Source organism: Heloderma suspectum, chromosome 1, assembly GCF_057233095.1.
Source record: "Heloderma suspectum isolate Gila_16-S chromosome 1, 16-S_ref, whole genome shotgun sequence".
Classification (NCBI taxonomy): Eukaryota; Metazoa; Chordata; class Lepidosauria; order Squamata; family Helodermatidae; genus Heloderma; species Heloderma suspectum.
In genome coordinates, this window is record NC_139458.1 from 432635265 (window position 1) to 432661720 (window position 26456).

The window sequence follows — 26456 nt, forward strand, 5'->3', positions numbered from 1 at the left end:
CAGCCATACATTACTACTGGGAAAACCATAGCTTTGATTAGACGGACCTTTGTCGGCAAGGTGATGTCTCTGCTTCTTACTATGCTGTCTAGGTTGGCCATAGCTTTCCTCCCAAGGAGCAAGCGTCTTTTAATTTCATGGCTACAGTCACCGTCTGCGGTGATCTTGGAGCCCAAGAAAGTAAAATCTGTCACTGCTTCCATTTCTTCCCCTTCTATATGCCAGGAAGTGATGGGGCCAGATGCCATGATCTTAGTTTTTTTAATGTTGAGTTTCAAACCAGCTTTTGCACTCTCCTCTTTCACCCTCAACAAGAGGCTCTTGAGATCCTCTTCACTTTCTGCCATTAGGGTGGTATCGTCTGCATATCGGAGGTTGTTGATAATTCTCCCGGCAATCTTAATTCCGACCTCTGATTCATCCAACCCAGCATTTCTCATGATGTACTCTGCATATAAGTTAAATAAGCAGGGTGACAATATGCAGCCTTGTCGTACTCCTTTCCCAATTTTGAACCAATCGGTTGTTCCATGTCTGGTTCTTACTGTTTAAATCAGCAAAACTCAAGCTTGCTGAAGTTCTCCCAATTCCACCTCAAAGCTCATTCGTTCCAACTTAAGTCCATATCACATTACAAGATTTTTTTTCTTTTCACATGAAAATTGGTGCATTTCTCCAAATGTACACATCAATTGTGTGCATCCTTGAAATGTATGTACTCTTCTCCCATTGGTTAAAGCGTATTTGTGCACATTTTTCATTTATGCACTTTCTCATGAACTTTTTTCAGATGTATGTGCTGTCAAACACATTTGGGGGGGGGGTCTGCGAATCACACCGCAAGCTTGAAAACATATGGACTTCGACCACAAATTATGTCCAAGTCTGTGCTCAGTCTGGAAGGTGCAAACTGGGTAAAACCTGATCAAAACCAATCTGAAACAAATTTCGCATTGTTGTTCTTCAGTCGTTCAGTCGTGTCCGACTCTTCGTGACCCCATGGACCATAGCACGCCAGGCCTTCCCGTCCTGCGTTCTCTCCTGGAGCGTGCTCAAGTTCATATTCATTGCATCCGTGATGATATCTAGCCATCTCATCCTCTGCCGTCCCCTTCTCCTTTGGCCTTCAGTCTTTCCCAGCATCAGGGTCTTTTCCAGGGAGTTTTCTCTTCGCATTAGGTGGCCAAAATATTGGAGCTTCAGCTTCAGTATCTGTCCTTCCAATGAGCACTCAGGGTTGATTTCCTTTAGGATGGACTGATTTGACCTCCTTGCAGTCCAGGGGACTCGTAAGAGTCTTCTCCAGCACCACAGTTCGAAAGCATCAATTCTTCGGCACTCAGCCTTCCTTATAGTCCAGCTCTCACAGCCATACATTACTACTGGGAAAACCATAGCTTTGATTAGACGGACCTTTGTCGGCAAGGTGATGTCTCTGCTTCTTACTATGCTGTCTAGGTTGGCCATAGCTTTCCTCCCAAGGAGCAAGTGTCTTTTAATTTCATGGCTACAGTCACCGTCTGCGGTGATCTTGGAGCCCAAGAAAGTAAAATCTGTCACTGCTTCCATTTCTTCCCCTTCTATATGCCAGGAAGTGATGGGGCCAGATGCCATGATCTGAGTTTTTTTAATGTTGAGTTTCAAACCAGCTTTTGCACTCTCCTCTTTCACCCTTAACAAGAGGCTCTTGAGATCCTCTTCGCTTTCTGCCATTAGGGTGGTATCGTCTGCATATCGGAGGTTGTTGATAATTCTCCCAGCAATCTTAATTCCGACCTCTGATTCATCCAACCCGGCATTTCTCATGATGTACTCTGCATATAAGTTAAATAAGCAGGGTGACAATATGCAGCCTTGTCGTACTCCTTTCCCAATTTTGAACCAATCGGTTGTTCCATGTCTGGTTCTTACTGTTGCTTCTTGACCCTCGTACAGGTTTCTCAGGAGACAGGTAAGGTGGTCTGGTACTCCCATCACTTTCAGAATTTGCCACAGTTTGTTGTGATCCACACAATCAAAGGCTTTAGCGTAGTCAATGAAGGAGAAATAGACGTTTTTCTGGAATTCTCTTGCTTTCTCCATGATGCAGCGAATGTTGGCGATTTGATCTCTAGTTCCTCTGCCTCTTCGAAACCCAGCTTGTACTTCCGGTAGTTCCTGGTTCGCATACTGCTGAAGCCTAGCTTGTAAGATTTTGAGCATCACCTTGCTGGCATGTGAAATGAGCGCAATTGTGCGGTAGTTTGAACACTCTTTGGCGTTGCCCTTCTTTGGAATTGGAATGTAAACTGACCTTTTCCAGTCTTGTGGCCACTGTTGAGTGTTCCAGATTTGTTGGCATATTGAATGCAGCACTTTAACAGCATCATCTTTTAGGATTTTAAATAGCTCGGCTGGAATACTGTCATCTCCGCTAGCTTTGTTGTTACTAATGCTTCCTAAGGCCCACTTGACTTCACTCTCGAGGATGTCCGGCTCAAGTTCAGTGACTGCACTATCATGGCTATCAGGGACATTCAGATCTTTCCTGTCTAGTTCTTCTGTGTATTCTTGCCACCTCTTCTTAATCTCATCTGCTTCTGTTAGGTCCCTGCCTTCTTTGTCCTTTATCATGCCCGTCTTTGCACAAAACGTTCCCTTGAGATCTCCGATTTTCTTGAAGAGATCTCTAGTCTTTCCCATTCTGTTGTTTTCCTCCATTTCTTTGCATTGTTCATTTAAGAAGGCCTTCTTGTCTCTCCTTGCTATTCTCTGGAACTCTGCATTCAGTTGGGTATATCTTCCCCTTTCTCCCTTGCTTTTCGCTTCCCTTCTTTCCTCAGCTACTTGTAAAGCCTCATCAGACAGCCACTTTGCTTTCTTGCATTTCTTTTTCTTTGGGATGGATTGAGTTGCTGCCTCCTGAACAATGTTACGGACCTCCGTCCATAGTTCCTCAGGCACTCTTTCTATCAGGTCTAATCCCTGAAATCTATTCCTCACCTCCACTGTATATTCATCAGGGATATGATTTAGGTCATACCTGAACGGTTTAGTGGTTTTCCCGACGTTCTTCAATTTAAGCCGAAATTTTGCAAGAAGCAGCTCATGATCTGAGCCAGAGTCAGCTCCAGGTCTTATTTTGACTGACTGTATGGAGCTTCTCCATCTTTGGCTGCAAAGGACATAATCAATCTGATTTCGATATTGACCATCTGGTGACGTCCATGTGTAGAGTCGCCTCTTGTGCTGTTGGACAACCAACAGAGTTGAACCAGAGTTTGCATCTGGTTGTGTATAAATATGAAAGAGGAGTGCTGTTGATAAAAGACTCACATGATGGGAAGGGAGATTGTCACAGGTGTATACATAACCCAACAAAATTCATTTCCTGGTGCGTGACCAGTTTAAAACAAATTAGCCTCATAGCCTCTTACCTTCTTGATCTGTTTATACAACCATCCAGCATGGATAAAATCAGCATTTACACAATAATCAGCATTTGGATTTCACTTCCAGAATCCACACAAATTTAATTTGAACCTCTTGTTAAATCACTGTGAAGTAAGACCATCTGTAGGTTTATCCCATATTGAGATTCTTTTAAATTTAAACATTTTGAACATTTATTTATTTATTTATTCCATTTCTATACCGCCCAATAGCCGAAGCTCTCTGGGCAGTTCACAAAAATTAAAACCAAACAACACACAATAAAACAATTTAAAATATATAGAACATTAAAACCACAATATAACAATACAACCACAATAAAACCTAGCAGCAGTGCAGGAGTTTAAAATACAGATTTAAAACAGCAAAGATAAACATTTAGAAAGCTAAAATGCTAAAATGCCTGGGAAAATAAAAAAAGGTCTTCACCTGGCGCCAAAAGGAATGCAATGTATGTGCCAGGCGAACCTCACTAGGAAGCTCATTCCACAGCTGGGGGGGCCACAGCAAAAAAAGCCCTCCTCCTAGTAGCCACCCGCCTCACTTCCTTTGGCAGGGGCTCATGGAGGAGGGCCGCTGAGGATGATCTTAAGGTCCAGGCAGGCACATATGGGAGGAGGCGATCCTTCAGGTAACCTGGCCCCAAGCCGTTAAGGGCTTTAATAGCAAGTTCAAGCCATTTTTACAATGTTTGCCCCTCTCTTTTGGTCTTCGCTGCTTCTAGTAAGAAGCATCCCTCTTCACGTGTGTGTGTGGGGGTGTAGGGGGTGTGACTTTTTAGAATCTGAAATTATCCCCAAACAGCTAGCAGCTAAGGCATGCACGCTAACCTTAAAAATCTTGTTGTTGTTCAGTCGTTCAGTCGTGTCCGACTCTTCGTGACCCCATGGACCATAGCACGCCAGGCCTTCCTGTCCTGCGCTCTCTCCCGGAGTGTGCTCAAGTTCATATTCATTGCATCCATGATGCTATCTAGCCATCTCATCCTCTGCCGTCCCCTTCTCCTTTTGCCTTCAGTCTTTCCCAGCATCAGGGTCTTTTCCAGGGAGTTTTCTCTTCGCATTAGGTGGCCAAAATATTGGAGCTTCAGCTTCAGTATCTGTCCTTCCAATGAGCACTCAGGGTTGATTTCCTTTAGGATGGACTGATTTGACCTCCTTGCAGTCCAGGGGACTCGTAAGAGTCTTCTCCAGCACCACAGTTCGAAAGCATCAATTCTTCGGCGCTCAGCCTTCCTTATAGTCCAGCTCTCACAGCCATACATTACTACTGGGAAAACCATAGCTTTGATTAGACGGACCTTTGTCGGCAAGGTGATGTCTCTGCTTCTTACTATGCTGTCTAGGTTGGCCATAGCTTTCCTCCCAAGGAGCAAGCGTCTTTTAATTTCATGGCTACAGTCACCGTCTGCGGTGATCTTGGAGCCCAAGAAAGTAAAATCTGTCACTGCTTCCATTTCTTCCCCTTCTATATGCCAGGAAGTGATGGGGCCAGATGCCATGATCTTAGTTTTTTTAATGTTGAGTTTCAAACCAGCTTTTGCACTCTCCTCTTTCACCCTCAACAAGAGGCTCTTGAGATCCTCTTCACTTTCTGCCATTAGGGTGGTATCGTCTGCATATCGGAGGTTGTTGATAATTCTCCCGGCAATCTTAATTCCGACCTCTGATTCATCCAACCCAGCATTTCTCATGATGTACTCTGCATATAAGTTAAATAAGCAGGGTGACAATATGCAGCCTTGTCGTACTCCTTTCCCAATTTTGAACCAATCGGTTGTTCCATGTCTGGTTCTTACTGTTTAAATCAGCAAAACTCAAGCTTGCTGAAGTTCTCCCAATTCCACCTCAAAGCTCATTCGTTCCAACTTAAGTCCATATCACATTACAAGATTTTTTTTCTTTTCACATGAAAATTGGTGCATTTCTCCAAATGTACACATCAATTGTGTGCATCCTTGAAATGTATGTACTCTTCTCCCATTGGTTAAAGCGTATTTGTGCACATTTTTCATTTATGCACTTTCTCATGAACTTTTTTCAGATGTATGTGCTGTCAAACACATTTGGGGGGGGGGTCTGCGAATCACACCGCAAGCTTGAAAACATATGGACTTCGACCACAAATTATGTCCAAGTCTGTGCTCAGTCTGGAAGGTGCAAACTGGGTAAAACCTGATCAAAACCAATCTGAAACAAATTTCGCATTGTTGTTCTTCAGTCGTTCAGTCGTGTCCGACTCTTCGTGACCCCATGGACCATAGCACGCCAGGCCTTCCCGTCCTGCGTTCTCTCCCGGAGTGTGTTCAAGTTCATATTCATTGCATCCGTGATGCTATCTAGCCATCTCATCCTCTGCCGTCCCCTTCTCCTTTTGCCTTCAGTCTTTCCCAGCATCAGGGTCTTTTCCAGGGAGTTTTCTCTTCACATTAGGTGGCCAAAATATTGGAGCTTCAGCTTCATTATCTGTCCTTCCAATGAGCACTCAGGGTTGATTTCCTTGAGGATGGACTGATTTGACCTCCTTGCAGTCCAGGGGACTCGTAAGAGTCTTCTCCAGCACCACAGTTCGAAAGCATCAATTCTTCGGCGCTCAGCCTTCCTTATAGACCAGCTCTCACAGCCATACATTACTACTGGGAAAACCATAGCTTTGATTAGACGGACCTTTGTCGGCAAGGTGATGTCTCTGCTTCTTACTATGCTGTCTAGGTTGGCCATAGCTTTCCTCCCAAGGAGCAAGCGTCTTTTAATTTCATGGCTACAGTCACCGTCTGCAGTGATCTTGGAGCCCAAGAAAGTAAAATCTGTCACTGCTTCCATTTCTTCCCCTTCTATATGCCAGGAAGTGATAGGGCCAGATGACATGATCTTAGTTTTTGTAATGTTGAGTTTCAAACCAGCTTTTGCACTCTCCTCTTTCACCCTCAACAAGAGGCTCTTGAGATCCTCTTCGCTTTCTGCCATTAGGGTGGTATCGTCTGCATATCGGAGGTTGTTGATAATTCTCCCGGCAATCTTAATTCCGACCTGTGATTGATCCAACCCAGCATTTCTCATGATGTACTCTGCATATAAGTTAAATAAGCAGGGTGACAATATGCAGCCTTGTCGTACTCCTTTCCCAATTTTGAACCAATCGGTTGTTCCATGTCTGGTTCTTACTGTTGCTTCTTGACCCTCGTACAGGTTTCTCAGGAGACAGGTAAGGTGGTCTGGTACTCCCATCACTTTCAGAATTTGCCACAGTTTGTTGTGATCCACACAATCAAAGGCTTTAGCGTAGTCAATGAAGGAGAAATAGACGTTTTTCTGGAATTCTCTTGCTTTCTCCATGATGCAGCGAATGTTGGCGATTTGATCTCTAGTTCCTTTGCCTCTTCGAAACCCAGCTTGTACTTCCGGTAGTTCTCGGTTCGCATACTGCTGAAGCCTAGCTTGTAGGATTTTGAGCATCACCTTGCTGGCATGTGAAATGAGCGCAATTGTGCGGTAGTTTGAACACACTTTGGCGTTGCCCTTCTTTGGAATTGGAATGTAAACTGACCTTTTCCAGTCTTGTGGCCACTGTTGAGTGTTCCAGATTTGTTGGCATATTGAATGCAGCACTTTAACAGCATCATCTTTTAGGATTTTAAATAGCTCGGCTGGAATACTGTCATCTCCGCTAGCTTTGTTGTTACTAATGCTTCCTAAGGCCCACTTGACTTCACTCTCGAGGATGTCCGGCTCAAGTTCAGTGACCGCACTATCATGGCTATCAGGGACATTCAGATCTTTCCTGTCTAGTTCTTCTGTGTATTCTTGCCACCTCTTCTTAATCTCATCTGCTTCTGTTAGGTCCCTGCCTTCTTTGTCCTTTATCATGCCCGTCTTTGCACAAAACGTTCCCTTGAGATCTCCAATTTTCTTGAAGAGATCTCTAGTCTTTCCCATTCTGTTGTTTTCCTCGATTTCTTTGCATTGTTCATTTAAGAAGGCCTTCTTGTCTCTCCTTGCTATTCTCTGGAACTCTGCATTCAGTTGGGTATATCTTCCCCTTTCTCCCTTGCTTTTCGCTTCCCTTCTTTTGTGAGCTACTTGTAAAGCCTCATCAGACAGCCACTTGGCTTTCTTGCATTTCTTTTCCTTTGGGACGGATTTTGTTGCTGCCTCCTGAACAATGTTACGGACCTCCGTCCATAGTTCCTCAGGCACTCTGTCTATCAGGTCTAATCCCTGAAATCTATTCCTCACCTCCACTGTATATTCAGAAGGGATATGACTGAGGTCATACCTGAACGGTTTAGTGGTTTTCCCGACGTTCTTCAATTTAAGCCGAAATTTTGCAAGAAGCAGCTCATGATCTGAGCCACAGTCAGCTCCAGGTCTTGTTTTTACTGACTGTATGGAGCTTCTCCATCTTTGGCTGCAAAGGACATAATCAATCTGATTTCGATATTGACCATCTGGTGACGTCCATGTGTAGAGTCGCCTCTTGTGCTGTTGGAAAAGAGTGTTTGCTATGATCAGCATGTTCTCTTGGCAAAACTCTATTAGCTTTTGTCCTGTTTCATTTTGTACACCAAGGCCATGCCTGCCTGTTATCCCGGTGATTTCTTGACTTCCTACTTTAGCATTCCAATCCCCTATGATGAAGAGGACATCTTTTTTTGGTGTTAGTTCTAGAAGGTGTTGTAGGTCTTCATAGAACCGATCAACCTCAGCTTCTTCGGCCTCAGTGGTTGGGGCATAGACTTGAATTACTGTGATGTTGAATGGTTTGCCTTGGATTCGTACTGAGATCATTCTATCATTTTTAAGATTGTACCCCAGTACTGCTTTTCCCACCCTTTTGTTGACTATGAGTGCTACTCCATTTCTTCTAAGGGATTCTTGCCCACAATAGTAGATATGATGGTCACCTGAATTAAATTCACCCATGCCTGTCCATTTTAGTTCGCTGATTCCCAAGATGTCGATGTTCAATCTTGCCATCTCATGTTTGACCACCTCCAGCTTACCTTGATTCATTGATCTGACATTCCAGGTTCCTAAACAATATTGTTCTTTACAGCATCGGATTTTCTTTTCACCGCCAGACACATCCACAGCTGAGTGTCCTTTCGGGTTTGGCCCAGCCGCTTCACTCTTTCTGGCGCTACTTGGAAATACCCTCTGCTCTTCCCCAGTAGCATATTGGACACCTTCCGACCTGAGGGGCTCATCTTCCGGCGTCATATCTTTTAGCCTTGTGATACGTTCCATGGGGTTTTCTTGGCAAGAATACTGGAGTGGGTTGCCATTTCCTTCTCCAGTGGACCACATTTTGTCAGAACCCTCTGCCATGACCTGTCCGTCTTGGGTGGCCCTGCACGGCATAGCTTATGGCTTCACTGAGTTACGCAAGCCCCTTCGCCACAACAAGGCAGTGATCCATGAAGGGGAAATTTCGCATACATCCCTATAAAAAAAATCTAAGACTGTTCCAATGCTGCAGCTAGGATGTAAACAGCAGCCAGAGCAAGCTGGGGTGCATGCTGTCTTCTGAAAGATTAAAAAGCCAAGATAAGAACACACAGCTTATTAATAACTAGGTCAAATATAAGATCTTTGACCTGGGACATGGTACTTGTCTTCAGCCCTCCCCCATCTCTGCAGCTAACAGCAGCTTTGGGGGAAAGGCTAATGGGGGTTGGGGGTTGACCGCTCAGTGGGAAAGGGTCAAACCTTCTTTTTAGGTCTTTGAACTCCAATCCAAATCCCCTTCTGCAGTCCCCTCCCCTCCCCACCCCCAGGACCATCCTTTCTTTGCCTTTGCTGCCTTCCATTTATGAGTGCGGATACAGCGGTGGCACAGAGAGAACTGTGCTGGCCACGATGAGGAGGGGGAGCAATGTTTCTGGAAACTGAGGTTGGATGACCTCGCTTTCCGGAAACCGAAAAGTCCTATGGCTGTCTAGACAGTGTCTGGTGGCCATAAGATTGCTCTCTTACGCTGCTGTGTCTTTGCCACCCTGCATATATGTCTAGATTTTATGCAAAATGGAAAATACTAAAAACAATAACAACACCCTAACCTTTTTTTGCTTTGTGCAGATCTTGCAGGAAGTCCAGAAGACTGTCAGAATTGACTCAAAGGTTTCTGTTATCCTATTGGCCTTGTCTGCCCTGAATGTTTCACCCTTTATGGGCATTGCAGTTTTGAGTCCTTGCAATGCTGTGCCAAGTAAGTTGATTTTGTCACACCCCATGGATAAGAGAAATATTATTACTTTACATTTCATACCTATAATTTTTAGGGATGTCAGAGGAATCCACCACGGATCTCAATGAGGCCAAATGCCAGTACATTTGGCCCCCTGAAACCTGTGGTGGAAGAAAGCCCCCCTGCCCCACCACCCTGCAAAAGGCATGCGAAACGGGGTACTTACCTGATGCTGTTCGCGCTGCTTTGCGAATGGCGGCTGCATCTGCGGCCACCATTCGCTTCCCCATTTTTACTGAGATAGGCTACATAAATACTTATGTAGCCTATCATGGCTAATGCAGGGATGCCATTTGCATCCCTGTGGTGGCCGTGATAGGCTACGTAGGGATGGCAGCGAATTCCGCCACGGGTCTCGGTGAGGCTGAATGCCAATGCATTTCGCCCCCAAAATCTGTGGCGGAACGGCCTGCCCCCCCCCTGCCCCCCATGGATAACCCCTGGGATGAGACTTACCTGGGGCGGATCTTCTGGGCGCCGGCAGCTCCAGCGGCGGCTTCGGCGGAGGCGGCTGCGGTGGCTGGCCTTCTGACCAGCTGCCACCACTGCCATTTGCAGTCTTGTCGGGGCTTTTTTTCCCCCCCAAACATGATAGTTTAAGTAAAGACTTACGTAGCCTATCACGTCTGGCTTAAAAAAAAAAAAAAAAGTGTACGCAAATGGCGGGGGCCACAGCCACTGCCATTTGCATTCCTTATTTTTGGCCATCTTAGTCTACGTAAATATTTACCGCCCACCCCGCTGCCCATCAGACTCCCTGCCTGAGCTGACGGAGGTGGTCTCGGACTTGGTGTTGAGGACCCCCAGGATGATGGTCCTGGGGGATCTCAACTTCCATGCTGAGGCCGCTGTATCCGGGGCGGCTCAGGACTTCATGGCCGCCATGACAACCATGGGGCTGTCCCAACATGTCATTGGCCCAACGCATATAAAAGGACACACTTTTCTGTGTGAAAAGTGCTTGATCTGTGCTTGATCTGGTTTTCTTGACTGGGCAGGAGGATGGTGATCTGAAAGTAGAGGAATTAACATCTGTCCCTTTGTCATGGTCAGATCACTTCCTGCTGAGGTTTAGACTTCTGGCGGCCTTTCCCCTCTGCAAGGGTGGGGGACCTATTAAAATGGTCCGCCCCCGGAGATTAATGGATTCCGATGGATTCCAGAGGGCTCTGGGGGATTTTCCTGCTGGTATGGCTGGTGCTCCTGTCGAAGCCCAGGTCGCTCTGTGGAATGCAGAGATGACTCGGGCGGTTGACACGATCACGCCCAAGCGCCCTCTCCCTCTGAGCAGAGCCCGGCCAGCTCCTTGGTATACACCTGAGCTGAGGGCAATGAAGCAAGAGGGGAGACGGCTAGAACGCAGGTGGAGGAAAACTTGTGCTGAGTCTGACCGAACACAGGTAAGAGCCCACTATCGAGCCTACTCTGTGGCGGTGAGGGTGGCAAAGAGGCAGTTCTTTTCCACCAGCATTGCATCTTCTCAGTGTCGTCCGGCGGAGCTTTTCCAAGTGGTTCGCGGCCTGTTACATTCTGGGCCAGGGAGAGAGACGGTGGAACCCTCGGTAGCACGCTGTGACAGGTTTGCGCAGCACTTTGAGGATAAAGTTGCTCAGATTCGTCATGAATTGGACACCACGATTAATGCAGTTCCATTGGTAGAGGCGTTCAGAGCACCGTCTGGTCCAGTTTTATTGGATGAGTTTCAGTTACTGAGGCCTGAGGATGCGGACAAGGTGCTTGGCCAAGTCCGATCGACCACTTGTGTGCTTGACCCTTGCCCTTCATGGCTTATTAAATCAAACAAGGAGGGGTTGTCCGGCTGGGTCCAGGAGGTTGTAAATTCCTCCTTGAGAGAGGGAGTGGTGCCTGCCGCTTTAAAAGAGGCAGTAATTAGACCACTCCTGAAAAAGCCTAACCTGGACCCAGAGGATGTTAACAGTTATAGGCCAGTGGCCAACATCCCCTTCCTGGGCAAGGTGCTTGAGCGGGTGGTTGTAGGACAGCTCCAGGCACTCTTGAATGAAACGGATTATCTAGATCCATTTCAATCGGGCTTCAGGCCTGGTTTTGGAACGGAAACTGCCTTGGTCGCCCTGTGGGATGACCTTTGTCGGGAGAGGGACAGGGGGAGTGCGACCCTGTTGATTCTCCTGGACCTCTCAGCGGCTTTCGATACCATCGACCATGGTATCCTTCTGGATAGGTTGTCTGGGTTGGGAGTTGGAGGCACTGCACTACAGTGGTTCCGCTCCTACTTGGATGGCCGATTCCAGAAGGTGGTGCTGGGGGATTATTGCTCTGTGCCATGGCAATTGTGCCATGGGGTTCCGCAGGGCTCTATTCTATCCCCCATGCTGTTTAACATCTACATGAAACCGCTGGGGGAGGTTATCCGGAGGCGTGGGCTGAGGTGCCATCAATATGCGGATGACACCCAGCTCTATCTCTCTTTCTCATCAAAACCAGGTGAGGCAGTGGCTGTTCTGAACCAGTGCCTGGGCACGGTAATGGACTGGATGAGGGCCAATAAACTGAAACTCAATCCAGACAAGATGGAGGTACTGTTAGTGGGTGGTTCGTCTGCCCGGCTAGGTGATAATCAACCTGTTCTGGAGGGGGTTGCACTCCCCCTAAAGGATCACGTTCGTAGTTTGGGGATGCTCTTGGATCCAGAACTGTCACTTGAGGCACAGGTGAACTCAGTGGCACGGAGCACTTTTTATCAGCTTAGGCTGGTATACCAACTACGCCCTTATCTGGACAGAGATAGCCTAGCTACAGTTATCCATGCTCTGATAACTTCTCGTCTGGATTACTGCAATGCGTTATACGTGGGGCTGCCTTTGAAAACGGTCCGGAAACTTCAGCTGGTCCAAAATAGGGCAGCAAGATTGTTAACAGGGACTGGCCTGCGAGCTCATATTACGCCAGTACTTTTCCAGCTGCACTGGCTGCCGGTCCATTTCCGGGCCCGATTCAAAGTGCTGGTGTTAATCATAGAATCATAGAATCATAGAATAGTAGGGTTGGAATGGGCCTACAAGGCCATCGAGTCCAACCCCCTGCTCAATGCAGGAATCCAAGTCAGAGCATCCCTGACAAATGGCTGTCCAGCCTCGTCTTGAAGGCCTCCAGTGTGGGAGAGCCCACCACCTCCCCAGGTAATTGGTTCCATTGCCGTATTGCTCTGACACTCAGGAAGTTTTTCCTGATGTTCAGTCGGAATCTGGCTTCCTGTAACTTGAGCCCATTATTCCGTGTCCTGCACTCTGGGATGATCAAGAAGAGATCCTGGCCTTCTTCTCTGTGACAACCTTTCAAGTACTTGAAGAGTGCTATCATATCTCCCCTCAGTCTTCTCTTCTCAAGGCTAAACATGCCCAGTTCTTTCAGTCTCTCTTCATAGGGCTTTGTTTCCAGTCCCCTGATCATCTTTGTTGCCCTCCTTTGAACCCTCTCCAGCTTGTCTGCATCCTTCTTAAAGTGTGGTGCCCAGAACTGGACACAGTACTCCAGATGAGGCCTAACCAGTGCTGAGTAGAGGGGAACTAGTACTTCCCGGGATTTGGAAGCGATGCTTCTATGAATGCAGCCCAAAATAGCATTTGCCTTTTTTGCAGCCACATCACACTGTTGGCTCATATTCAGCTTGTGATCGACGACAATTCCAAGATCCTTCTCGCTCGTAGTGTGGTTGAGCCACGTATCCCCCATCTTGTAACTGTGCATTTGGTTTCTTTTTCCTCGGTGCAGAACTTGGCATTTGTCCCTATTAAATGCCATTCTGTTGTTTTCTGCCCAGCACTCCAGTCTATCCAGATCACTTTGAATTTTGTTTCTGTCTTCCAAAGTATTAGCTATCCCTCCCAATTTTGTGTCATCTGCAAATTTGATCAGCATTCCCTGCACCTCCTCCTCCAAGTCATTAATAAAAATGTTGAAGAGCACTGGGCCCAGGACTGAGCCCTGCGGTACCCCACTCGTTACCTCTCCCCAGCTTGAGAAGGTCCCATTGATAAGCACTCTTTGAGTCCGATTCTGTAGCCAACTGTGGATCCACCGGATCGTTGTTTCATCTAGCCCACTTCGAGCTAGTTTGCTCATCAGGATATCATGGGGCACTTTGTCGAAAGCTTTGCTGAAGTCGAGGTATATGATGTCTACAGCATTCCCACGGTCTACAAGGGAGGTGACTTGATCAAAAAATGAGATCAGATTTGTCTGGCAGGACTTGTTTTTGACAAATCCATGTTGGCTTCGAGTAATCACGGCATTGTTGTCAAGGTGCTTCCAGATGGATTGCTTTATGATCTGCTCCAGAATTTTCCCAGGGATTGATGTCAGACTGACTGGTCTGTAGTTCCCAGGTTCCTCCTTTTTACCCTTTTTGAAGATAGGGACAACGTTAGCCCTCCTCCAGTCATCTGGCACTTCCCCTGTCCTCCATGATTTCTCAAAGAGAATAGACAGCGGTTCTGAGAGTTCTTCTGCCAGTTCCTTTATGACTCTAGGATGCAGTTCATCTGGCCCTGGAGATTTGAACTCATTCAAAGTAATGAGGTGTTCCTTGACCATATGCCTGTCGATCTCAAGCTGCAATCCTGCCCCTTCAGCCTGTACTTCGCCTTTGCCAGGGGGGTCATAGACCCTCTTTTGGGAGAAGACTGAGCCAAAGTAGGAATTGAGCACCTCTGCCTTTTCTTTGTCCTCTGTTATCATTTTGCCATCCTTATTTAATAGCTGAACAACCATTTCTTTCCTCTGCCTTTTACTATGCACGTAGCTGAAGAAAGCCTTTTTGTTGTTTTTAGCATCCCTCGCTAACCTCACCTCGTTCTCCGCTTTAGCCTTCCTGACGCCATCCCTGCAATTCTGTGCTACCTGCCTGTACTCTTCCTTTGTTACTTGGCCTTCTTTCCACTTCCTATATGTGTCCTTTTTTGTTTTCAGGTCATCCCTAAGCTTTTTGTGAAGCCACATTGGCTTCTTCTGTTGTCTTCCACCTTTTCTTCTTGTTGGAATTGTTTGTGATTGTGCATTGAGAATTTCCTTTTTAAAAAGTTCCCACCCATCTTGGACTCCTTTTCTCGCTAGCATTGCTTGCCATGGGACCTTACTGATCATTGTTCTGAGTTTATTAAAATCAGCTTTCCTAAAATCCAGGGTATGCGTTTGAGTACACTCGGCTTTTGCTTCCCTTAGAACCAAAAACTCAAGTACAACATGGTCGCTTTCCCCCAGAGTTCCTGTAACTGCTACTTTATCCACTAAGTCATCTCTGTTGGTTAGGATCAAGTCAAGGATAGCCGATCCTCTAGTTCCTTCCTCTACTTTCTGTAGGAGGAAGTTATCCGCCACACAAGTCAGGAATTTCCTGGAGGGGCCATGTTTTGCAGAATTTGTCTCCCAACAAATATCGGGGAAATTGAAGTCCCCCATTACTACTACATCATGCTTCCTTAAAACATTGGCTATTTGCTTTTCAAAAGTTTCATCCTTGTCTTCTCCTTGATTGGGTGGCCGGTAGTAGACTCCGACCACCAGGTTCCTTTTATTCTTTGCTCCATTTATTTCAACCCAGATGCTCTCGATGGGGCTACCAAGCTCCTCCTCCTGTATTTCTGTGCAGAGATATGTATTTTTCACATACAGTGCAACCCCGCCTCCCTTTCTGTTCCTCCTGTTCTTTTTGAACAAGTTATATCCTTCAACTGCTGTATTCCAGTCATGAGAGTCATCCCACCAAGTCTCAGTTATACCTATCAAGTCATAATTTCCCTCCTGTATTAAGAGTTCAAGTTCGTTCTGTTTGTTTCCCATACTCTGGGCATTAGTATATAGACATCGAAGACCATGTGCTTCATAGTCTGGCTTTCTTCCTACCTGTGTCTGAAGACTATTATTGGACGCTATCAGAGCTGTTCTCTCCATTGCAGTGCATGCGCCTACGTCCATTGTTACCCCCAACATTACATCTCCCTTCCCCGTAGGATTCAGTTTAAAGCCCTCCTGATGAAGTTCTTCATGCTGTGGCCAAACACATTCTTCCCAGCCTTTGTGAGGTGCAACCCATCCCTAGCCAACAGCCCATCTTCCAGGAAGTATAGCCCGTGGTCCCAGAATCCAAATCTCTCTCGTCGGCACCACCTTCGTAGCCAGTCATTCACCCGGAGTATTTTTCATTCCCTTTCTATCCCTCTTCTAACTACTGGAAGGATGGATGAGAAAACTATCTGGGCCCCAAAGTTCTTGAGTTTCCTTCCCAAAGCTTCAAAGTCTGACGTGATCTCTTCGTAGCTCCGCTTGGCGGTATCATTTGTTCCCACATGGATGAGAAGAAAGGGATACCTGTCAGTGGGCTTTATGAGTGCAGGCAACCTTTCAGTCACGTCTCTAATCTGTCCTCCCGGGAGACAACATACCTGGCGAGTCCACGGGTCTTCGCGACATACTTGGGTCTTGATCCCACGCAGCAAGGAGTCTCCCACTACTACCACTCTTCTCTTCTTCTTCTTGTAGGCCTGGGTTTCATCGCCTCTGTTTGACTGACCTTTAGCCTCTTGCTCACTCTCATGCAGGTTCCCCTGTGATTCTTCCTCTGCAGGCTGTCCTCCAGTCTCATCTGCAAGTACCTGGAATCGGTTCCACAGCTCCACCGCTTCCACTGGTGCAGAGTGTCGTCTAGTTCTTCTTCTCCTAACTGTCACCATTTTCCAAGGAGTATCCTCTACTCCATTTTTCTTCACCTCAGCATTTCCCACTGCCTCATCTTGCTGTTGCTCTTCAAGCTTGTGGTCTGCCCTTTGCTGCTGTAGTTCCCCCATTCTGTCCAAGAACTCTTCATGTTCTCTTATTCCCCGGAGGGTTGACAGTCGCCGCTCCAGTCCACTTACTTTTTCCTCCAGCAGCGTGATCAACTTGCACTTGTTGCAGGTGTAGGCCATGTTCTCAGGCAAGAAAACAAACACTGCACACACCTTGCAGGTCACCACCACTGGAGAGTCTTGTCCTTCCATAGCCTCTTTTCCCTTTTTGTGTCTAGCTTTGTGATTGTTCTAGACTAGCCTGTGCCTGCTCCTCTACTCAGTAGAGGTTAAAAGCAGAGTCCCACTGGTGTGGAAGTGTGTGTTACAAGACAAATAAATGAAAAAGAGTTAGTAAAAAAAAAAAAAAATAATAAAATAAAAAAAATATTAGGGGCCTCCCCCTTGACCTCCCCTGCCGAACTCCCCTGGCCAACTCCTGTTTGCTCCCCCTGTTCGCTCGCTCTCTGGGAGCTTGCCTGCTTCTGTAGTCCCTGGACCAGCTGGAGCAGCTTGCTCTGCTCTGCTCAGCTGGGAGGCGGGAAACAGACTGAAGCTTCCCGCCCAGTCAGCTGCTGGGAGTACTCAGGCCACACCCCTCCAATTCAGTTGGAGCTCTCAGAAGCTCCTGGTGAGCTCACAGCCAGTCAGAAGGATAAAGGGCAGCGCCCTGGGCTTCCTGCAACCCACTTACCTCTTAGCCTCTGTCTCCTTTGTCTCCTTTGTCTCTTCAACCACTGCAACTCCCCTGGCCAACTCCTGTTTGCTCCCCCTGTTCGCTCGCTCTGTTCGCTCGCTCTCTGGGAGCTTGCCTGCTTCTGTAGTCCCTGGACCAGCTGGAGCAGCTTGCTCTGCTCTGCTCTGCTCAGCTGGGAGGCGGGAAACAACATTCAAAGCCCTTAACGGCTTGGGGCCAGGTTACCTGAAAGATCGCCTCCTCCCATATTTGCCTGCCCGGACCTTAAGATCATCAGCAGCGGCCCTTCTCCGTGAGCCCCTGCCAAAGGAAGTGAGGCGGGTGGCTACTAGGAGGAGGGCTTTTTCTGTTGTGGCACCCCGGCTCTGGAATGAGCTCCCTAGTGAGGTTCGCCTGGCGCCTACATTGTACTCCTTTCGGCGCCAGGTGAAGACCTTTTTATTTTCCCAGGCATTTTAGCTTTCTAAATTTTTATCTTTGCTGTTTTAAATCTGTATTTTAAACTCCTGTACTGCTGCTAGGTTTTATTGTGGTTGTATTGTTATATTGTGGTTTTAATGTTCTATTTATTTTAAATTGTTTTAATGTGTGTTGTTTGGTTTTAGTTTTTGTGAACCGCCCAGAGAGCTTCGGCTATTGGGCGGTATAGAAATAAATAAATAAATAAATAAATAAATAAATAAATAAAATTACGTAGACTAAGACAGCGAAAATAAGGGGAACGCAAATAGCATAGCAGATGCTATTTGTGTTCCCCCTTATTTTCGCCGTCTTAGTCTACGTAAATATTTACGTAGACTAAGACGGCCAAAAATAAGGAACGCAAATGGCGGCGGCCGTAGCTGCCGCCATTTGCATACGCGTGTTTTTGTTTGTTTTTTTAAGCCAGATGTGATAGGCTATGTAAGTCTTTACGTAGCCTATCACAGCTGACTACAGGACCCAATACATAGGGATGTATGGAAGTCACTTACCTGTTCGCGGATTATGTTGATGGTCGGGGGGAGGCGTTCCGTCTCTCCCCCCGGAATCCTTGCCGGGGGGGAGGTCCTCCACGCCTCCCCCCTGGAATCCGGGCCAGCTGGCTCCACTCCGCAGGGATTCTGCGGAGCTGCCAGCCAGCTCTGCCAGCAGCCGGACATCCGGCCGCTGGCTAGCAGGGAACGCAAATGGCAGTGGCCATAGGTGCCGCAGTTTGCATCCCTGCAGTCAGCCATGATAGGCTACGTAAATGTTTACATAGCCTATCATGTCTGACTTAAAAAAAACAACAACATAGCCGCCGCCATTTGCGTACTCGCGGGTTTTTTTTAAAAAAAAGTCAGACGTGATAGGCTACGTAAACATTTACGTAGCCTATCACATATTTTTTTTAAAAAAACCTAGCCGTGATAGGCTACGTAAATCTTTACGTAGCCTATCATTTCTTTTTCTTTTTTTTAACTGGAAATGGCAGCGGCGGCAGCCAGTCGGAAGACCGGCCGCCGCCGCTGCCCGGAAGATCCGCCCCAGGTAAGTCTCGTCCCGGGGGGGTGGGGGGTGGCACGCCGTTCCACCTCCGATTTCAGGGGGCCGAATGCACTGGCCTTCAGCCTCCCCAAGATCCGTGGCGGAATTCTCTGACATCCCTACCCAAACGGTGGTGGTTATGGCCACCGCCATTTGCATTCCTTATTTTTGGCCATCTTAGTCTACGTCAATATTTACATAGACTAAGACGGCGAAAATTTATTTATTTATTTATTTATTTATTTATTTATTGCATTTATACCCCGCCTTTCTCCCTCTCGCAAGGAACTCAAGGCGGCTTACATTATCCTCCTCCTCACCGTTGTATCCTCACAACAACAACCCTGTGAGGTAGGTTGGGCTGAGAGTCTGTGACTGTCCCAAAGTCACCCAGTGAGCTTCCATGGCCAAGTGGGGACTAGAACCCGGATCTCCCGGCTCCCAGTCCATCACTCTCACCACTACACTACACTGGCTCTCAATATAAAGGGGAATGCAAATAGCGCCCACTACGCTATTTGTCTTCCCCCTTCTTTTCGCCATCTTAGTCTAAGTAAATATTTACGCCATTTGCGTATGCGTTTTTTTTTTTTTACCCAGACGTGATAGGCTATGTAAGTCTTTACGTAGCCTATCTCGGCTGAATACAGGGACGCAAACGGCAGCGGCTACGGCAGCCGCCATTTGCGTCCCTGCTAGCCAGCGGCCGGATGTCCGGCAGCTGGCGGAGCTGGCCACCCAGGATTCTGGGGGGGATTCCGCGGGGAGGGACGGAATGCCTCCCCCCCCAGCGGAACCCGGTAGAGCCAGGTAAGGGGAGTTTCGTACATCCCTAAGGCTACGTAAAAATTTACATAGTCTATCACAGCAAAAAAAGGGAACGCAAATGGTGGCTGCTGTAGCCACCGCCATTTGCGCCCTTGTATTTTTGCCGTGATAGGCTACATAAATATTTACGTAGCCTATCACGGTGAAAGACAGGGGCGTAAATGGCGGCCACCATAGCTGCCACCATTTGTGTCCACAGGCTCCTTACTCCTGCGAATGATAGAAATAATAGCTCCACAGTGTGTGATTAGGAGAACTTTTAGTTTGGCTCAAAACTCTAAGCTATGTAAACATTTACGTAGCCTATCACAGCTGACTGCAGGGACGCAAACGGCGGCGACTACGGCCGCCGCCATTTGCGTTCCCGGCCAGCTGGGATTCACGGCGGGAGGGACGGGGCGCTTCTCCCCAGCCAGAATTTTTTGGGGGGACGGGGCACCTCCCCCCCAGCAAGAATTTTGGGGGGGAGGGACGGGACACCTTCCGCCCACCACGAAGCAAATTTAGTCAAAGGTAAGTGACTTTCGTACATCCCTAGCGCCGGCTACGGCCGCCGCCATTTGCGTTCCTTATTTTTGGCCATCTTAATCTATGTTAATATTTACATAGACTAAGACAGCGAAAATAAAGGGGGATGCAAATAGTGTCCACTATGCTATTTGCGTTCCCCCTTATTTTCGCCGTCTTAGTCTACATAAATATTTACGTAGACTTAGGTGGCCAAAAATAAGGAACGCAAATGGCGGCGGCTGTAGCCGTATGCGTGTTGTTGTTGTTTTAACCCAGACGTGATAGGCTACGTAAGTCTTTACATAGCCTATCATGGCTGAATACAGGGATGCAAACGGCGGCAGCTACAGCAGCCACCATTTGCGTCCCTGCTAGCCAGTGGCCGGATGTCCGGCTGCTGGTGGAGCTGTCCAGCGGCTCCGTGGAATCCCTGCGGAGCAGAGCTGGCCGGCCAGGATTCCGGGGGGAGGGACGGAGCACCTCCACCCCAGCGAGAATTCTGGGGGGAGGGATGGAGCTCCTCCTCCCCCAGCGGAACCCGGCGGAGCCAGGTAAGTGGGGTTTCGTACACCCCTAGAACCAACCTTGGAGCCCATGCTCCAAGGTTGGTTCCTGGAGAACTGACCTCCCCCCACTTCCACGCTGTCTCAGAGGCAGTGTGGAACAGCTCCATCCTCTGCGCTCACAAGAGGGGTGCGGAGTGGCTGGAAAGGGGTGTGGCTGGTGGCGTTCCGGGGTGGGGAGAGCATAGCTGCCTGTATGGCACATCCTATATGTTGTACAGCAGCTTCCTTCCCTGCTCCATGCTCCTATGGCTAGACAGCCACAATCAGCTGTCTAGCCAAAAAAAGCAGGGCAGGAGACGCACAGAGGGAATAATCCCCTCAGTGCATCTCCTGCCCTGCTTTGGATTGGCAGTCGCCTCCGAGTTCAGAGGCGGCCACTGATCTAGATAGATCACCCTAATTATGCCCTAATTAGAGTACATCATAGTTTTTCCCATCTAGAGATGTGAGAAGGAATAAGTTGGGATCTCAAGTGGGAAGGAAGAGAAGGAGTGAAGAAAAAACACACACACAAGAAATGGATTTGTGACCTTGGAGCTTCCCAAGCTGTATCAATTGCCACACGTACCTCAAAAAATCTGTAACTGATGAGAGAGGTAGATTATCACAGCCAGTGTTCGGTCCCTGTGGGACCTGAAAGAATGTCACATATTGAAGCAGTTTCATGACATGGTTTACCATGCCTTTTGGTGGATAATCTCCACACCAGTGCAACACATTCCTGGTTAAACTTTTTGAAAGTGTCTTCACAACTTATGGTCTCCATGAGGTGTTTCTAACACACACTCAAACCCACACATACCAGCCTCCCATAGGTCTGAGCTTTCCTAGTTGTGCCACTGACACATTTTTGTCAGCATCCGGGCACTCAGGAAAACATCTGCAACATTAAAAGAGCAACATAGATAAATATGCGAAGAGCATTTTATGCTTCTCTCTTACCAAGCTCAGGGCAGCCTTTACAAAACATGCTCTTATTTGGAGAAGGACTCCTGTATAATAATGCATTTCTTTACTATTGTATAGGGACTTGTTGAGCTCTGAGTGTGCAGATGCTACCCCACCACCAGATGCTATCATACCACCAGATGTTTTTACTCCCAAAACAACAGCACCACCTTCTCAAACTGATTCATCCCAGAAAGATCTTGCTGCCTGTGAGAAAGAATAAGAAACTGTTAGCATAGCCATTCTGGCAGGTGGGTGTGACTCAGCTTAGATTGCAGACACTTGCTTCTTCATGCTGCAGTTGCTGATTAGTAGGGATGTCAGAGAATTCTGTGACGGATCTCGATGAGGCTGAATGCCAGTGCATTCACCCCACCGAAATCCTTCGGGGAACAAAGCCCCCCCCAACCCACAAAAGGCGTGCGGGATGAAGTCCCTGCTGCCCCCACCCCATGAAAGGCGCGTGAAACAGAGCACTTACCTGCTCCCATCCGCGCTGCTTTGCGAATGGTGGCCATCCTGCAGCCGCCATTCTCTTCCTCCTCTTCATAGCCATGATAGGCTACGTAAATACTTACATAGCCTATCACGGCTAATGCAGGGATGCCATTTGCGTCCCTGTGGAGGCTGTGATAGGCTATGTAAATATTTACGTAGCCTATCACGGCGGCGGGGGGGGCCAGCATATGCAAATGGCAGCGGCTACCGCCATTTGCGTATGCTGCGGTTTTTCCCCCTGCCGTGATAGGCTATGTAAATATTTATGTAGCCTATCGCGGCTCAATACAGGGATGCAAATGGCCGCAGCTACGACAGCCGCCATTTGCATCCCTGCAGGGCTGCCCAGCGGCCAGATGTCTGGCTGCAGGTGACCGGAGCCAGCTGGTGGCTCTGCATCTTGGCCGTGGAGTGGACCCAGCCGGGCAGGATTCTGGGGGGAGGGTCAGAGCGCCTCCCCCCTGTTGAGGATTCTGGGGGGAGGGACAGAGCACCTCTCCCCCACCATGGATGCCCCTGCATGGAGCCAGGTAAGGGATTCGTACATCCCTACTGATTAGTGATGCAAAATGGAGGGAGTAATCCTATGTGGATCGTTGGTTGCCTCCAACCTCAGGGACTACCACCTATCCAGCGCAGGGTGGGAGGAGTGGCGAGGAGTGGATCTCCTCCTTGCTCCCCCCACCCTGCTTTTGTGGCTAGACAGCCAATTTTGGCTGTCCAGCCACCAGACCTTGGAGCTCAGAAGTGGCAGCTGGGTGACACATAGGATGTGTTGTACCGGCATTTCTGACTTCCCTGCCCCAGCCTGGCCCTGGGAACACCCTGTTTTCACCGCTCTGCACCGCTCTTATGAGGACAGAGTGCAGGGCTCATCTGCACTGCCTACAAAGTAGCGTGGAAGGGTGGCTCCCGGGAACCGACCTATCCTACGGCTGTCTAGCCACTGACTAGCGGGCATAGGATTGCGCCCTAAGATTTAAAAACATTGTCCACATGCTATAGTCATGCCACCAGGTGAATTGAAAAAAGCTCCCCAACTGAAAAATGTCAGGGTGTTGAATGGTGAGCCCAGCACCAACTTCGGCTGTGAAAGCTGAACTGTGGAATACATGCAGCCTTGGGTATCTGTACCCATGAATAAATTCAGTCAATTAAAAGGGACAAGTAGACATAATTAGAATTCATCTTTGCATTTGCACATGTAAATCAACATTCTTTGGGGACTCCCTTCCATCTCCAGATCCAATACCGTGAGAGATAAGCAAACTTCTCCATTGAAATGTTCAAGAAATAGGAGATCTGAGAGCTACCATCAGCAGCCAAGTCATGGGAGGGGAGGAAGCTGTGATGGTAGAGAAAAATACACCTCAGCAGGATATGTAGGGATTAAGTTGAAAGGAGGCTTCTACATCCAGCTAACCCTCTCTCATTGCCACTGTAGGAGAAAGTCTGTGCTCTATGGCAGGGAGGGCAGCCCACAGCCTTCAGGCCTAATCTTGCCTGTGGCATTGTCCAAACTGCCCTGGGGTAGGGATGCTGGAGAAATTTGAGATGGATTAAAATGAGCTCAGATTTCTAAGAATCCGACCTCGTAAATCCGCTGCGGAGTGACCCCCTCAGGCCCTGCTGAGTCCATGGACTTTGGGATGATTTTTTTTTACTTTCCCGAAATTTATGCATAAATTTATGCAATGCATGCATCCGTAGAAAAATACGTAGGTTCCTGCTGAGGAAATGTAGAATGGAATGGGGGACAATACGCGAAATGTTTCGTACTGGGGTAAATTATGTAAATACTTACGTAAATACTTACTTAAATATTTACATAATTATTTCCGTATTTTTCCGCATGACGGAAAAAAAAATATATTCGCATCTGTCTGTGGGCAGATGAGGGAATGAAAGGCATCTGACAATCTGCAAAACACATATGGAGCAGATTTTACACAGTCTGTACATCCCTACCCTGGGGAGGGTAGAGCAGACTCTGCAGTCCCCCCCTCAAGTCCCCCCCCCAAGCTTGGGAAGAAGAATCCCCTTTTTATCCCCTCTGAATGCAGATAACAAAAAGAATTTCTCATGCACAGTGCACCATCCCAATGAGGAGCTGGGCAAGAGGAACAAAAGGGAATCTCTTTGTTATCTCTGATCAGAGATTAGGGATGGGTGGATTCCCTACCTGCTGCTCTGGGGGGAATCCACCTGCAGGGGGGAAGCGATCCATTCCTCCCCCCGGAATCCTTGCCAGCTGGCTCCACTCCATGGTGATTACGCAGAGCCGCCGGCTGGCTCCAAAGCACCAACGATATGGCTGCCATTGTTGTATTGCTGGCTGATGGGGATTGACTGCAGACACAAATGGTGTCCAGTATGCCATTTACATCCCTGTTTTTTCATGTGATAGGCGACGCAAATATTTCCATAGCCTATAGTGTGAAAAAGCAGGGTCGCAAATGGCGTCCACTACGCCATTTGTGGCTGTAAAGGTCTTAGTTTAAGCTAAATGCAGCCATTTACAGCTGCATTTACATTAATCTAAGACCTTTATGGCTGCGAATGGCATACTGGATGCCATTTGCATCTGGAGACAGTCCCCCTCACCCAGTGATATGGCAATGACGGCCGTATTGCTGGCGCTCCGGAGCCATCCAGTGGTTCTGCAGGATCACCGCAAGGAGGATCTGGCTGAAGAGGATTCCAGAGGGAGGCGGAGGTAAGTGCTCCATTCCGCCATGGAGTCTGGGGGGCCGTATTCTTTAGAATCTTGCCTCATTGTAGTCCGTGGCGGAATTCTCTGCCATCCCTATCAGAGATCGAAAATAACATCTTGATTCCCCTGCTCAGCTGGGGCTTGCAGGACCTGAGCAGGACAGGCAGAAGGGTTGCTACTCGGCCATGGCTGGCAGGAGCCAGCTCCTGCAGGCATAGTTCATGTCCCTTCCCACCTCCCTCACACACCTATTGAGATGCAAGTGGGGCAGGAAGGAAGTGCTGTACTCAGCAGGGGGTTCTTCCTGCCCCATGTGCATCCCAGTCATGTCCCTTTCTTCCCTGCTTGCATGGCAATCAGGACAGGAGCAGTGCAGGAAGGTTTCAGCTGGTGCTCTGTCCTTCCCATGTGGGGAGAGACATGGCACTGATGGACCATGATAAGGCATGGTGATACCATGGGAGGGGGAAGAGCTTTGGGGCACAGCACTGTCCTGTCACATCATTTGGCCCTCTGGCTTGGTCCAGAGGGCCTTTACACAAATAGGCTCCCTTCCCCTGCCCTATGATAACGTCATCGTGGATTTGATTGGTGTCTGTTATTGGTGATAGCATTACCCAAGAAAATGACACTAGCCACCATCTATTACTTCATACCCTGGACCCCGACACATCTCTTTCACAATCTTTACCAGGATGATCACTTTCTCTAACAGCCTAAACATGTACATCCAAGAAACTTGGTCGGATGCTTTCTCCATATTTAGGGCCAATGTTGCTAGTGCATCCTTTGACTGCTTGGCTGCTGTTGAGTAGCATCAATCAATTAGACATCCTTTGCTATTTCTCCCCATATTTCCCCAGGACACAGGTCCCAAATTGGGCATGATGGAATGGACATGTGATTCCCAAACCAGTTTTTTTCCAACTCAGTTGAATGGAGGGGAAGGAGAGTGGGGTTACTTGTACGTTGTGAAAGGGGGAGAAGTGCTTAATGCTGCCCATGCCTGTTGATTCCCTCACAACCACTCCCACAGGCTGTTTTTCCCTCCTTAAGGCTCAAATCTCCACTTGGTGAAAAACAGCTGGGGAACTCCAGTCAAACATGGCAGCTGAATTAAAGTCATTCAGGTCTGTCCCTTCCTATTCACGGAGATGCCTGTCATTGTCTTGAGGCCTTGCCTTTGTGGTTTCTATCTTTCTATAACCAGGTTTCTTCTATATTTTCAGGCACTGCTGCACAAAAACCTCAGGGCATCATCTGGCAGCTGGAGATTATCCAGAAATTTCTAGAACTTTGGTTCTTATGATCCTTGATCTGCTGAATAATACTGTCAATAAAACTCCACAAGTTCTCATTTATTCAAGCTGGTTCATAATAAAGGTGGCACTTACTATGACTCATGGTGGAGCTATTCTCCCTTCACTTTGTTTTGTTGTGATGCCTTCCCCCTAACTCCCAGTAATTCTGCTTTGAGCATGTTACTGCATGACCCATACATTGTGAATGAAGATCATTCTTCTTCATTATGTCAGGGTAGTAAAACAGGTTGGCCCAAAGCCTACTGCATACCTCTCTGTTGCTTCCTGAGGCTCCTTCTTCAAACTCCTGAGCTTAGAGCCAAACTAAAAGTTCTTCTGATCACACACTGTGGAGCTATTATTTTCCCTACTCTCCTGCAAGTATGCATAGCCCTGATTTGGACA

General features: G+C 47.8%; 1 long non-coding RNA gene across 1 annotated transcript in view; it reads left to right on the plus strand.

The window, feature by feature from the left end:
- LOC146360320 (uncharacterized) overlaps positions 1–26162 on the plus strand; it is a 38449-nt gene extending 12287 nt beyond the window's left edge. The window contains exons 4-6 of the long non-coding RNA XR_014787518.1: positions 9510–9639; positions 21618–21790; positions 25980–26162. This is a non-coding gene — a long non-coding RNA (uncharacterized LOC146360320). The remainder of the gene's footprint in view (positions 1–9509; positions 9640–21617; positions 21791–25979) is intronic.
- Positions 26163–26456: the final 294 nt, after the last annotated feature.